At 36.4% G+C, this 14860-nt stretch overlaps 1 protein-coding gene and 1 long non-coding RNA gene across 2 annotated transcripts in view; one reads left to right on the top strand and one right to left on the bottom strand.

Moving 5' to 3' along the window:
- The window catches only part of LOC145277706 (phosphatidylglycerophosphatase and protein-tyrosine phosphatase 1-like), a 33510-nt gene extending 30110 nt beyond the window's left edge, over window positions 1-3400 (bottom strand). The window contains exon 1 of the mRNA XM_080129405.1: window positions 2838-3400. The gene's annotated coding sequence lies outside the window, so the exon portion shown is untranslated. The remainder of the gene's footprint in view (window positions 1-2837) is intronic.
- LOC145277707 (uncharacterized) overlaps window positions 607-14860 on the top strand; it is a 39222-nt gene continuing 24968 nt past the window's right edge. Inside the window, exon 1 of the long non-coding RNA XR_013868197.1 lies at window positions 607-727. This is a non-coding gene — a long non-coding RNA (uncharacterized LOC145277707). The remainder of the gene's footprint in view (window positions 728-14860) is intronic.

The following is a 14860-nucleotide window of genomic DNA, read 5'->3' on the forward strand; positions in this document are numbered from 1 at the left end:
GACTCACAACGTCTCTTCTGTTAGAAAGTATGGAGGCAAAAAGCCCTCACCCACTAAATTTCGAAGGCGGTTTTGTATCCGATCAAGGCAGACAAGTGTGCTCTGGGCATCTTCTTCTCTCCAGAGGTGTATTAATTTGTCATACTTCAAGGATAGTTACCAGAAAAAACTTGTTTTTTCTGCTTCTTTTTAATTAATGATCCGATTATGAAGTGTGTGTGTGTGTGTGTGTGTGTGTGTGTGTGTGTGTGTGCGTGTGTGTGTGTGTGTGTGTGCACGCGCATGTGTGTGTGTGGGGGGGGGGAGTAATCGATTATAAGGATTAATAAACCCGATCGAATTAGCTAGACAGAGAAAAAGATTACCAAGTTAAAATAACGTATCTCAATCAATAGCAAATAGAGAGCGGAACGATAAAATTGTCGCCATAGAAAAGACGACCTGATTCCATTTCCATTTGACGAAAACCGGTTTTCTTTTTTTCTTTTTGTTGTAGACCATCACTAGTCGGCCAATTATGTCCAAATTCCAAAAGTGATAGGAGCCTTCTATCATGTCTGAAAGTGACACAATGTTCAATGAGCAAGATTGGAGATGCAATGCACCGCACCGCACCGAAGATGTGCCGCTGTATAACTCATGCTCTCTACTGATCCAAGTTATAACAGCAAGACTATTACCAGCACCTTTAAAATGCAAATCTGGATAACAGTGACACGTACTCATGGTGATGAAAACAAAGTTTCCGGTTATAATCCCCATTTCTTGAACTAATTTACGATAGTCTCGTTTTGACCACGGACCCTTCAGCCCCAACCCCACCATGGTGTGGTTTCAAGTGAGGGACGCACATCATGCCACCTCGCATCTTCAAAGTCGGCTTGAAAGTCAATACCAAAGTGTACCTAGATTTGTTGAAGAGCGTGGTAAAATCTTTTTACACTTCTCTCACTTGCCCCCTGCCTTCTCTCCCCCCCCCCGACCTGAACCGTGGCCTTTTAAGACGGTCTTGCCTGAACCCGCTGGACTACTTCGTTTGATCCCATGGTGGGGTTGGGCCTGAAGGATCCATGGTCAAAACGAGACTATCGTAAATTAGTTCAAGAAATGGGGGATCGATTTACTAGAACGTTGCATGTGAAATTGAACCCCCTTTTCAAATTGTTAAATTTTAATATTTTTTCAATTTTTTTTTTTTTTTTGTAACCTTGTTGCTTAGTGTCCAATCGATAATAATCCACAGAAATAGTTGAGAAAAGACGAAAAGGGGGGAAAAAAATTGGAAGGTGGGGTGGGGGGGGGCGAAAAGTTCACGTAAACCAAATTTTTTTTATATTTAGAGACTTAAGTTTGTAATCGATGAGAATAACGTAAAATAAGAAAAAAAAAATGTAAATTATGGAATTTAGAAGTAGGGGCAATCTCCTAAACGTCCGCCAATTGCAGAATCAGGGTAAATAACTAATGGCGCCTAATATGTTTAGCCGATAGCGAATTTTTTTTTACTAAAACACATAGCAGTTGTTCAACTTGATTAATTTTCGTAATTTTTGGTTATCTTTATATTTTCAACATGACAATTCAGTAAATAATATTGTTAAAATGGCATATTTAAAAAAAATCAATTTCTCCTCTCCTTTTGCATAAGCACACTAAGAATGCTTCTACATTATTGGGGACGAAATTTTGTAGTCTATATATGGAGTTTTCAGATAAAAAAAAACAATGGTTTCAACTGGTTTTTTGTTGTTGTTTTTTTTGTCAATTCAATAAGTTACAATGGTAGCTTCTAAATTATGCAGTTGAAACCTGAATATTACTGAATTATTTAAATAAAAACGACTTTAATCGTGTAAGCAGGTGAAAATTGCCGTCATTATTGTCTAATTCGGACGGGAAATTGCCTCCCTGTTGAACTCTACTGTGTTTTACGATCGTTTTCATTAAATTCTATATCAATTATTTTCTTTAATAAATAATTTTCGGCAAATGTGTATTTCAGCAGCGTAAATTATTTGACAGACAAAAATTTATAAAAATTATTTATTTTTATATAAAATACATTATTATAAGAGCGTAAAAAGGCCTAATTTGTCCTCAAATGGGCCAATCTGGCAATCCTTAGAAAGGCCAAATTTTCAAAACGTTGGCGGCCTCGATTTAATCCAATAAAAAATGTTGAAAAAATAATAAAAAAATTTTTTTTTTTCGGGTTTTATTTCAACCTTAGGGTCTAATAATGGGTTTTATATAAAAATAAATAATTTTTATAAATTTTTGTCCGTCAAATAATTTACGCCGCTGAAATACACATTTGCCTAATTTTCTACCTATCAATTTTCGGAACTTTTGGCTATAATCATCTTAAAAATACGAGGAATACGAAAGATACCATGGTTTTAATGAGAAATTCAGTTTTACGATTTCCAAAAATCTCGTCCCAATTCTGTAGAAGCGCCATTAACCTTATGCTCGGGTGGCTCTTGGGCCTTAATAAGCGGTGACCCCTTGGTAAAAGTAAAAAATAAAACGGAACGTCACATTGCAGCGATATGAAATGGCTTTTTGTTTTTCTTTTTGTTTAACAATTATTATACAAAAAAAAATGTGAAAAATCATTCGATTTGATATGTAAAATTAATTAAATACGAAACTTAAACACCAAACAGGTAGAGAAACATAAAATTAGTCAAATTATGGGTAAGCAAGGTGAATGTACAGAATAGTTAACGTTATTAGAAATCCATTCTTAACATGAGGCGAGTGGGGAAGGGCTTTGTTAACTATTCTGTACTGGCACCCTATATCAATTATTACAAGAATGTTTAAGATTTTACCTTTTTTTTAATCCAAAGATGACAATTGCGTGTGTATGTGTATATATATACGTATATATTTTCCCCAAATTATCCAAATTTGGAGTCGGTGAAGAGAAATAGCTGAAATTATTCGCGATCGAAAGTTCTGATGTTGTTTTCATCAATTGTCATGCACACACGTGCAGAACTTGCAAAGACGAGGTGCGGGTCTGTCACATTGTCACAAGTTTTAGTGGCGATTGTAAAACTCGTGCAATTTAGCTTTAGACCCGTAAAAATGAACGTGATATTTGTAATTGTTAAGTCCGTTCCGCTTATGTTAACTATCACAAACTCAACATCGCTTTTTATTTGTTAATAACTCTCTCTCTCTCTCTCTCTCTCTCTCTCTCTCTCTCTTCCATCCATTGCTGTTTCTAGGAAATAGAGAATCTCTCTATCTATTTCTCTTTCTAGGAGAACGATAGACATCTCCCTCCTTCCCTCTGAGGTAGATAGATAATCTTTACCTCTTCCTCCCAATACCTCTCTATCTTTCTCTCTTTGATTCTATGAGATATATAGATAGAGAATATTTCTCCATCCATCCACGAGATAGCTAGCTAAAAATATTCGCCTCCCATTCCTCCGTCTCTCTAGATATCCATGCATCATCTCTCCGCCCCCCTCTCTCTTTCTCTCTCTCTCTCCCCCCCTCTCTCTCTCTCTCTCTCTCTTACAAAAACTTAAACAAAAGAAAGGATAGACTTGTTATGTGTTTATCTCTCTGGTTCTCATCTAATTCATGCGTAATTCTATTTATTTGTGTTTTCTAAAGTGAATTTAACATTCTTAACAAAAAATATGAATTTGTAAGGCACCTGTTTTTGCGTAAAAAACAACACTTTTTACGACACAACAGGTGTTTGTTAAAGTCTGTTTGGGGAGAGAGAGAGAGAGAGAGAGAGAGAGAGAGAGAGAGAGAGAGAGAGAGAGAGAGAGAGAGATTTTGGTAATTGTCATTAAAGTTCGAGTATCGCAATGTAATATCCCAGTCAAGCATATATTATGCAACAGCAGGGGACTTTCAAGTTCAAGTATTTAAAAACAAAACCAAATACAAAATAAATCACTGTTCAATGTGCAATTGATCGAGTAAGTAATTAAATTAAAAATAGAATTAAACAAAAAGCAAAAAGAAAAAGAAACAGAAAAAAAACTAGAATACATGATTTTTTTTTTTTTTATGGATTGATAATTTTAATCTAGCCTAAATAGTAAGCTTTGGACCCGGTATTTCGAGTATTTGGCGGTCAAGTGATTAACGACACAGACAAACAACCTTGATGTTCCAAGTTTGAATCCAGTTCGTTTCTTAAGGATGTTGGCAACCTTCATGTGGTATTCTGACTAGAAAAATATCGAGGAAACCAATGCCAACAATAGAATCATTGGATTTATAGGAAATCATGATGCGCAAAAAAAAAAAAAAAAAAAAAAAAAAAAAAAAAAACACTTCATTAGTGGGGTGGGACTCATTTTCAGTGATTGTCATTGTTGACACAGTAATTATAAAATGATCACTCCGTGATTATATCTAAGTTATCTCCCTTGAATTATACTGAACAACGATAAAATGAATTCTCCTGTTCCACAAAATCACAAATCTAATTCCACTAACATTGAGGAATATAGAACCTAAATATAATTCTCTTTCTGGCTCGGATGCCTATGCCATTAGATGTGGCTCCAATCAGCTATCATTTTGACATGGCTTTCACAAAGCTTGGTTCTGTAATTCCTCAGGTATCTTCTTATCACAGTAACATGGGACTAACAGAACAACTCAAATCTAAGTAATATTTACTGATTGTTATATTACAAAACTGAGAGTATGGAAAGCAAGAAAGTGACAAACGAAAAGGTTGAGTTTAAACGTTTTATTTAAAGTTTTAAACGATCGTGAAACGAACTGTTTGGTGTGTCAGGATAATTTGACGGTGGTGGCGGTGATGGGGCATCAATCGGGTGTTGATATGAATTCAGCGAAGATCTAAGTTATTGTCAGGCTGAGGTGGAGGGTGGCAATGGCAGGAATGTGGCTTAGCGTTCTGGTGTCTGGGATATGGAGAGTAGATAATGCATGTGGATGTGTTATCGGCAGCTCCAGTAACTCTCGCTTCTCCTTTTTTGTCCTTCAGTCCTCATTTCCAATGAGTGATTTTTCTGACAAAGGGTGAAGAAAAAGCTGCTTTCTAGGTCGGTAGTACTTTGTGAACAGTAGCCTGAGATGTCGGAAAATTTCTGTTTCTATGTCTATCCTTGTGGTCTTGTCAATAGTAAGGGTGCTGGAGGTAAACGTTTCATATGAGCTGACGTTACCCGCCTGATAGTCAGGGACCCGGACCTTGGATTAACCACTAAGGAGGCTGTCCTATCAGCAGGTGCAAAGTACCGGGGCTGCTGTATTGCAATTTGGTGAATGGATTCTGGACCATACAGTAGTTTCTGGTAGGACCTCTCGATGCCATACTAGTGGGTAATTGTTACGGCTTTACCTTATCATGTGCTACAAAAAAAAAAGAAATTTGTTGTCTTTTTCTCTCTTATTCTCCCTCTCTGTCCTGCTCCAACCAAGTCTACCGACCTGCTCCACAAATCCCAAAACCTGAACATGACAAATCTCAAAAAAAAAACCAAAAAAAAACACGATTAAACCTAGAACCCCATCCTCCAACATAGACCCCTACTACCATGTCTCCTTCTCCAACATCAGGGGTCTACGTTCCAACCTTCCAGAGGTTGAAACACAATTACAGGAAATGAAACCGGACATATTCTTTCTAAGTGAAACTGGCATAGGGCCAACCACTTCCCTAGACAAATTCATAATTAAAGGATACTTTAACTTAACATCTAAATCTGACCCCCAAGATCGCCATGGGCATGGAATATGTGCCTACATCAAAGATGGTTTTCCATATGATAGGGATATCTCCAGAGAAGACCCTAATTTACCTTATATGTGCTTCTGGGTTGCACTAACTTAGACCACTGCATCTATATTGGCCCTCTATCGCCCCCACAACAATAGGGTTACTATCTTTAAGAGCATATCTGAGAAAATTTACCACATCCTGTCTGCTCATCCTTCGGCTAACATTCACATTTGCGGTGACTTCAATGTCCATAATGTGGAATGGCTGACTCACTCAAATAAAACCGATGACGAGGGGAGGTTCTGTCATGATTTTGCCACTGCCTATGACCTCACTCAGATTGTTCACGAACCCACCTGTGTGCCCGATACTACCGGTCAGTATGCAAGCCTCCTAAACTTTTTCCTCACAACTTCCCCTGAGTTATGTTCATGTTCCATTCTATCTCCTCTGGGATCCTCCGACCACTCTGTTGTAGCAGTTAAGATAAAAATGAAATGTAATAAGTCTTCAGACGTACCTCTCCACCGTACTGTATATCGATACTCTATGGCTGACTGGGATAGCTCCGTACCTCTGCATTCCATGTTTAAAAAGGATGTGTCCTCTATAGTATCAGACCTGACCGAATGGTTAATTGTAGGCATAGACCGATTCATACCATCTAAAAAATTCCAACAAAAACCTAGCAGCCAGCCATGGTTCTCTCCAGAATGTGCTACTGCCATCGCGCACAGAAATCATTTTTTCTATAGCTACCAATGTAATAGATGCACCGAGATTAAAGCTGCTTTCAGGATTGCCCGCAACCATTGTAAAAGAGTAATAAAAAATGCAACAGAGCTATATGCTCAGTCCGTTGAATCCAAAGTACCTGAACAGCATCAGTTTTGGCAAATAGCAAACAGGATCTTGAACAGAAGCGTGCGTTCTATCCCAACCATCATCAATGGACCTGAGGTCATCTCATCAGCATCAGACAAGGCCAAACTATTTGCTAAGAACTTTGCAGCTAATTTTACCCTATGCGACCAAGGCCATCAACTCCCCATATTTCCTCCTATAACAGACAACACGCTATGCAACATACAAATATCTGTGCGTGAGGTCGCCAAGCTAATCAAGAACCTTGATTCCAGTAAAGCAACTGGCCCTGACGGCATTCCAGTTATAGTGCTGAAAAAGCTCCAACCAGAACTTGCCCCCATACTTACAAAACTGTTTAAGCGTTGCCTTAAGGAGAAGTGCTTTCCAACACCCTGGAAAACCTCATCCGTATGCCCTGTATTTAAGAATTCAGGTGAAAAGTCATCTCCCTCTCAGTACAGACCAATAAGTCTCCTGTGTGTCATGCGTAAGTTGCTGGAATCTATATTAAATAAAGAAGTAGTCAACCACCTCAATAGAAACAACCTTCTTAGTGACATGCAATATGGTTTCCGCTCTGCAAGATCTACTGTTAGTAGATCTTGCAGAGCGGAAACCATATATTTGCTAACAGTTATATCTCATAGGATTAGTGAATCTCTTGACAAAGGCTTCCTTTCCAGGGCAATTGCTCTGGACATATTGAAGGCCTCCGATAAGAGCCTACTTCACAAGATTTCCAGCTACGGTATCACTAGAAATGTTTTCTCAATCATTAAGTCATTTCTCTCTGATAGGTTCATAATGGTAGTGGTTGATGCGCAGAAATCAGAGACCCACAGTATTAATGCTGGAGTTCCCCAGGGGTCCATCCTGGGCCCAACTCTCTTTCTGATCTACATCAATGATCTCCCAAAACACATACTTAAATCATTCGTTGACATCTATGCTGATGACACGACCATCTATGGCAACACATCAAAGGCCGTAAATGACAAAGTTCTCTCTAATTCTCTCTCCTCTGATCTTGAGCGCGTGGTACAGTGGGGGAAGAGGTGGCTGGTCACTTTTAATGCATCCAAAACCAAGCTTCTATCTTTACATTATCAACGTTCTGATTCCCATCTGGCATAAATTGAAATGGATGGCTCTTGTCTTGGGGAGGCTCCGTGTTTTGACAAGCTACTGGACTTGACCTTTACTCCTGATCTGAAATGGAACACGTACATCAGGTCTGTTGCCAAGGACGCTGGGAAAATGGTGGGATCCTTCTATCGCTCCAGAAGATATCTCACTACTGATGCAATTCTCTATCTGTGTAAAAGCCAAGTACGTCCAAGGATGGAGTACTGCTGCCACATCTGGGCAGGAGCTGCTAAAAACAACCTATCCTGCCTTGACAGAGTACAAAATAGACTTTGTGGCTTAGTGGGGGATGCCCTTTTCTCTTCCCTGCAGACTCTCTCCCACAGAAGAGACGTTGCGAGCCTGTCTTTGTTCTATCGTTATTTCCATGGCAAGTGCTCGTCTGAGCTCCAATCTCTCGTCTCCCCTCACCAATCTTTCACGAGAAACACCCGTCTGGCTGAAACTACTGTCAATAATTTTCCCCACTCTTTATCTGTGCTTAAATCCAAACGTAGATTCCATGAGCAGAGCTTCTTTCTCAGAAGTGCATGACTACGTCTGTTCGTCTGCATCTCAAATGTTATGTTAAAAACTAAGTTAAGAAAGAAATAATTTTAGTTATTTAGTCTCTCTCTTCTTAAGTGCATTCTCTCCAATAAAACCTTAAAGAACGCATCAAACATCTTCCTTGAATCATTCATTCATAAGAATTTATTGGTCTTGGTTTAACAAACGAGACGATTGAGAACTACTAAACAAAATGGCCGCTCATGAAACAATGACAAGAAAAAGTGACTATAAAAAGGGATCCCATGTAAAGCCGCCCCCCCCCCCCGTATACACATATGTATAAAAAAGACTTTAATTTGGTTTTCTGACCGCTTATCGGTAAAAACGTAATGCAGCTTAACATCATAATATTTCACATTTATCGATATTTTGTTTAAAAAATAAATACATTTATTTAGACATATTCTGCGTCGAATCAAATTTTGATGATCAAGTTATACTGCAGCAGCTTGGTTACATTAACTTTAAAGGTTTAGTTTGGTTGTTTTATTTTACTGCATATCAACCCTTTCGGATTATTTAATGTTGAATTCAGGAACTTTGGAAAAAGTTTTATGTTTCAGATATTTATTCATAGTGTTTGGTTTGGTTGTTTTGTAGAGGAAAATTGTTGTTTTTATTTTAGGCTTTTTAGGATATGATTGAGTTTTCCAAAAGGAAAGAAATAAAAAAAACAAGAACATAAATCTATTTGTTATTTTCGTTATGCTTTAAAACAGCAGACTTTCAGTATCGCTACACTCCACTTTGCTACAGGATTCTTTCCTTTCAAAAACTCATTGTGACCGCATACACATCACGAACAAAAAAAAAACAAGCATTTAAAAGAAAATAAAACAAAAAAACTGCCAAAATACACTGACGAGCGAAAACATCCTTCAAATGTCACTTACTCATCACTTGAGAATTCTCTAGAACACTGTTCTAACACCGGACATTGTTTTCGCTGAAAAGAAAGACAAAACATTGAACACGATAAACTAAAAAAGCTGAAACATGTTCAAAGACACGTGTCACATAAACAAAGCTAAAAACATTTTAGCGGAAACACATGCCATTAGAAATTATTCCCATATTTTTACAGAAAAAATAAAACGTTTCAACCGGATACGTTTCCTCAAAAAACAAAAAAAAAACAAAGAAAAAGCATCTTTTCTTTCACAACGGCTACATATAAAAAAAACATCAGCCTACAAAAAGAGTTAACACTTTCTTAGTGTACAAAAAATTCTAATATCTGGCCTTGACTTTCGCTGTTTTTCATACTACCTTTGTCTCTTACTAACTCCCTGCCTTATACGTGCACTGCATATATTACAACAACAACAAAAACATGGGTCAAGTCGACTCCATTTACACACTTGGCGCAAACATTCTTTGCTACAAAAAAATTCCCCTCACAAAATTATGTTACAAAAAAAAAAATTCTGTTCACAGGAAGGCAATAATTTTTTTTCACAGAAAAAATAAATAACTGGTTACTCTACAGTCGAGTCCAACAAAAACGCGTTACTGGCTACTAGCCAAACAAAACACTCTTCACAGAAGAACACACTCGACACATTTATTTTTTCACAACCTCCACCGAAGTAAACTCGTCGACAAATCAATTCGTCACTGACGGTTAGCAACGAGCAACTTAATGACTTCAAATTCCACAGGAATCGTTCAAATTTAAAAAAGATAAAATTCAATTCTACAAAACAAATTTGAAAACTGTCACAAGCAACATGCCTCGTGTTGACACAGAAGAAAAACGGATTTTACAAGCAGCTGTCACGGACGGACATATTACAAATTCCTAACTGTTTCGAATTTTCTAAATTATAACTGACACACATAAAAGAACCTTTCTTTTATTTCGATAAACATTTTTTGGTTTTCTTCTGAAAACAAATCCAACAAGAGGGTATCTATAGCAGCTGACACCCGCTACATCACAGGCAGGAGCTACTTCTCTCGACGAGATTTTAAATCCATTTTCTCCCTGGCTTGTCCAATCACAAGCCAGCTCTCAATCACATGACAGAGTATATAAAAGGCGAAATCTGAACCTCTTAATTCTCTGCCCAGAGTACAGATCGCTACAAGTTAACAATGGCTTTCTTCTAATTACCATTTATTTCCATGCGCAGTACCCAAATGAACATTCTTTATCCTGCTAAAGAACATAGACCAACACACACACACACACACACACACACACACACACGCACACACACACCTACTCTTTCTTACCACGAAACACTAACCCTTTACCCTGCCTCTACTATCAGATGCACGCTCCTACATACGTATATACACTGAACACCTCCTCTTTCTTTCTCCTTCAACAGGCCTGACCTATATCTAATTGTCACATATCTAATTTTCGTCTTCACATAAGGTACTCTTCACGACTACTATAAAAACACATGCGCGTATGAACACTGAACTCTCATACTAACCTGTTTCTCTCTTGTACGCATCTACACGCTACTAATGAAGATAACAAATAAAGTTGCTTATTGATATAGAATGAAACTCCATCTCGTTGTCATCATTATTAACTAAAGATACATCTCGAAAGTAGATTGAAAAAGGGGTGGCAAAAAAAAAGGTACTTATGCATCACAGTGACATATTAGCAACAGAGACGCATTATCGATCCCTGTTCTTCAAAAAAGAAATGACATCTAGCAGCCATTATGTGAACCTCAAATATAAACAAGTGTTTACGATAACGCAAAAATATATAACGAAATAAATAACACAAAAATATATGAAAATCGAAACATTTATTGAATAAAAAAATGTATCAAAATATAATTTTAATGCATTAATATAATTTCTTTTCAATGAATGATTTCCGAGCACTAAACAGATTAGAAAAGGAACCAAATATAACTCTTAAACAATTGGCTGAGAAATGCCAAAGAATCATCTTAGAGAAGCAAGACTCCAAAAATATAGTACAGGCAGGTGTAGCACACATTAGAAAAGTACAAAGTAACAAAAAATCTTACTCTCCAAACAGTCAAGTGGAAGCCAAACATGATCCTCAGGAAAATTCCCCAAAGAAATCTAAGTTACTCCCATTACCCATGCCAAGAATGTAGAGAACTCCACTGGCAGAAGGATTGTCCATACCGGTCCTGGAAATGTGATTGAGGCAGATGTAATTGACACAAAGCCTCACATTACAGAGCAAAAGGGCCCCACAGGTGCTACGTAAAAACAATGAGGACTCAAATGGAGAATGAAAATGTACAGAAGTATGTGATGGTAAAAATGGGGGACAAGAATGTTAGATTTCAACTTGACAGTGATTTGGATTTGTCCATTATAAACCACCATAATTGGTGCAAAATCGGAAAACCAAAGATGATGAGAACCAATAAAGTTGCTCTTATATATATATATATATATATATATATATATATATATATATATATGTGTGTGTGTGTGTGTGTGTGTATATCAAACCACATCTATTCTTTTAACAATGACAACTGTGATAAAAAGACATCTTTAACCACCTTAATTAAAAAGCTTAGGTCTAAAAACACATCTTCCTCTAAAAAATGGGTTACACTCAAGGAATCAAGATGATATACACCAGGCTCTAAATCATGTCAGCTATGCATCTCATAAGTAGTTAATATTATTATTTCCACTCAGATTAAGAATATAGTCAGTCAGATATTTACACTAATTTATTTTCCATGATTCAATTTACTTGCTTCATAAAAACAGCCTTTAAATTTAAAATAAACCCCTATTAACTACTCCAATTCAATACTAAGGACATTTTCAGAAATAAACTAAGGACGGATTCATCTTGAACATAATGAGAACTGTTTAATAGGCTGATTTTTTTTTATAAACGAATTCTGTATCCTGGAGTTCCATTCTAGCAGGCTGCTTCTGCCTAAGCAAAGTGAATAGGATAACATAGCGTTTCATGAGGCAATCACTTCTGAAACTAGTCTGAATCGGGTATTTTTTTATGCTAAGCTTGGTTGGAGTGTATTGATTTTGAGTTTGCATCATCCTACCTCCTGTGAGTACCTGTGCATGAAGCTAAACAAAACTCAATCTAACAATATACAAAAAAAATAATTTTTTCACTCAACCGCTTGTTTCTGTATTCTATTTTTATTTGGTGTAGAGAACTCACTTGCTTTCGGGCTGACATATTGCATTTTCTTATTCTATCAAGATAGTAAATGTGTTGTTAGAGAAGAATACGAGAGCGCTCAAATATATTTTGTGCATTACTTGGGTGCATTGCCAAGAAAACACTGGTTAGCTGAATATACATTTATTAATAGTTTGTCTTCGCAAATCCCAATATAACTAAATGCACATAGTTGTGATAATAAGAAAGTTGTGCAAAGCACAAGCAAAACTTACAGTAGCTTCATCTGTAGAGGCTTAACCCAAGTACAATAAGTTTGTTTAGTCCAGCAACTAATGTGCAAGAAAAGGAAGGATCATGGAGTTACTCTCGGACCTCATGATCTCTTAAAAGCAGCCATAAGGTCTTGTATTTTCATAGGATTTTGGAATTGCCTTGATCTATTTCTGGATCCAAACCCCTATTCTTCCAAAGGAATGTGATATTGGCTACCTGACCTAAAATGCACCAAGCATTTTAGGTCAATTTTTCCCCCTTTCTCTTTGCAAAACTCAATCATGTTCTACAAAACCAAAAACAAAACCAACAATTTTCTTTCTTTCTTTTTTTTGTCATCTCCCATTGAGCCCACAGTTTGTCATGATTGGCAACCCACGACAATTAAGGAGAGGATCCTAGTGGCTGAGCAATCCATAATCTGAGAAAGAGGATATACGTACTGCAATATTCCACTTTGGCCTTTACTTTGACTAAAACACGGTCGAAGAGGCCCAATCCAATGAATTGGCTGGTCACATCAAACCTCATAATATGAAACATGCATCAATCTACTCACAACAATTAATATTCTTGTTCCAATGTCCAATATTAACAAATAATAATTACTCCCCCCCTCCCCCAAAAAAATGGTGGAAGGCAGTGTTTGAGTGTCACTTGGTTATTTGAAAATATAAAAAACTTGAAACTGAAAGAATATAAAAACTTTTACCAAAATGACCTGATTCAGTATTAAATTACCTGAAAAAGGTTGATATGCCGTAAAACAAAACAACCAAACCAAACCAAACCAAACCAAACCAAAAAGATATAACTTTGAAGGGAGATAATTTTATTATCTCTACAGAGCAAACTAACACTCTGGTCACATTTTCTGTGAAAAAAAAAAGTGTTATATATTCACAAATACATCCTAACACAAACGCATACGTGTATGCAAAGAATTTCCAAATAAGTTGGATTCATTTATTCACGTTTCACCAAAAGTGATATTTCCAAACAATTATCTTAGACCTAGCAGAAATAATACTGCCTCTATCAAATACAATTTTCTAGGAATGTCTACCAAGTTGACCGGTTAGATTATTTAGTTGATTACTAGCCATGCATGAGGGTAATTGCATTATTGATAGCAGCACCATAATTGGAGGCCAGAGAGGGGGTAAATATCATTAATTTTCCTTATACTAAAATTTAATGTTAGTCTAGATAATAGATATTTGTTTTATATATTTATATACGGAAACTAAAAAAGGAAAAATAAAAATTATTTGTATCTTCATCAACATTTCGTCTTTATTTGAAGACTTACTCAAGATGATTGATTTAAAGAAATAAAATGTAAGTACAATATTTGAAAATATGTAGTACGTATTCGACATGAAAAAATGCCTTTTTGTGTTTTTTTTTAAAACGAAACAATGGTTAGAATTAAAAAATGTGTGATTATGATCTGAAAAGAATGTTTTGTTCTTTTTTCAAATGAACTATATATATATATATATATATACTAGGAAAAGTACCCATCGTTGACTAGGCTCAAAAACAGCCTACAGAAAATGGACTCTGATTTATTAAAGTATGATAGGTTATGAAAAGGAAGGGTTGTAAAGAGATAGCTTCGAATTCGGGGGTACCAAAACCAAAGCAATATTCTGTGGATCTATATGAAAAAACCTTGTTAAACTTTGTGACATATTTCCATTCTATGGAGGTCAGGCGCGAACGAACACCCCATAATTTTATTATACCATATTACTTCAAACTGAAACATAATTATCAAAGTATACTTACGCAGATAGATATGAAAAGTCTTTATTAAAGTTTGTGCCTATTTCCATTCTATGGAGGTCAGGCGTGAATGCAGACATCACAATTTTATTATACCATCCCTATTTAAATTAAAAAATACTTATCAAAGTATTATTATGTACATCTATATCAAAAACACTTGTAAACGTATTTTTTTAATTTTTTATTTCCATACTTTGTGGACCAGGCGCAAATGCAGACCCCACAATTTTAATGAACCACCGTTCTGCAGGATCAAACATTGTTTCTCGATACATCTTCTATCATTATATGTAATCAGTTTTTTAAAATAGTTAACCATATAGGAGCCTATTCGTGACCAGACACACACACACACACACAGACATTTA

This window comes from Euprymna scolopes, chromosome 6, assembly GCF_053919585.1.
Source record: "Euprymna scolopes isolate OS-2025 chromosome 6, ASM5391958v1, whole genome shotgun sequence".
Classification (NCBI taxonomy): domain Eukaryota; kingdom Metazoa; phylum Mollusca; class Cephalopoda; order Sepiida; family Sepiolidae; genus Euprymna; species Euprymna scolopes.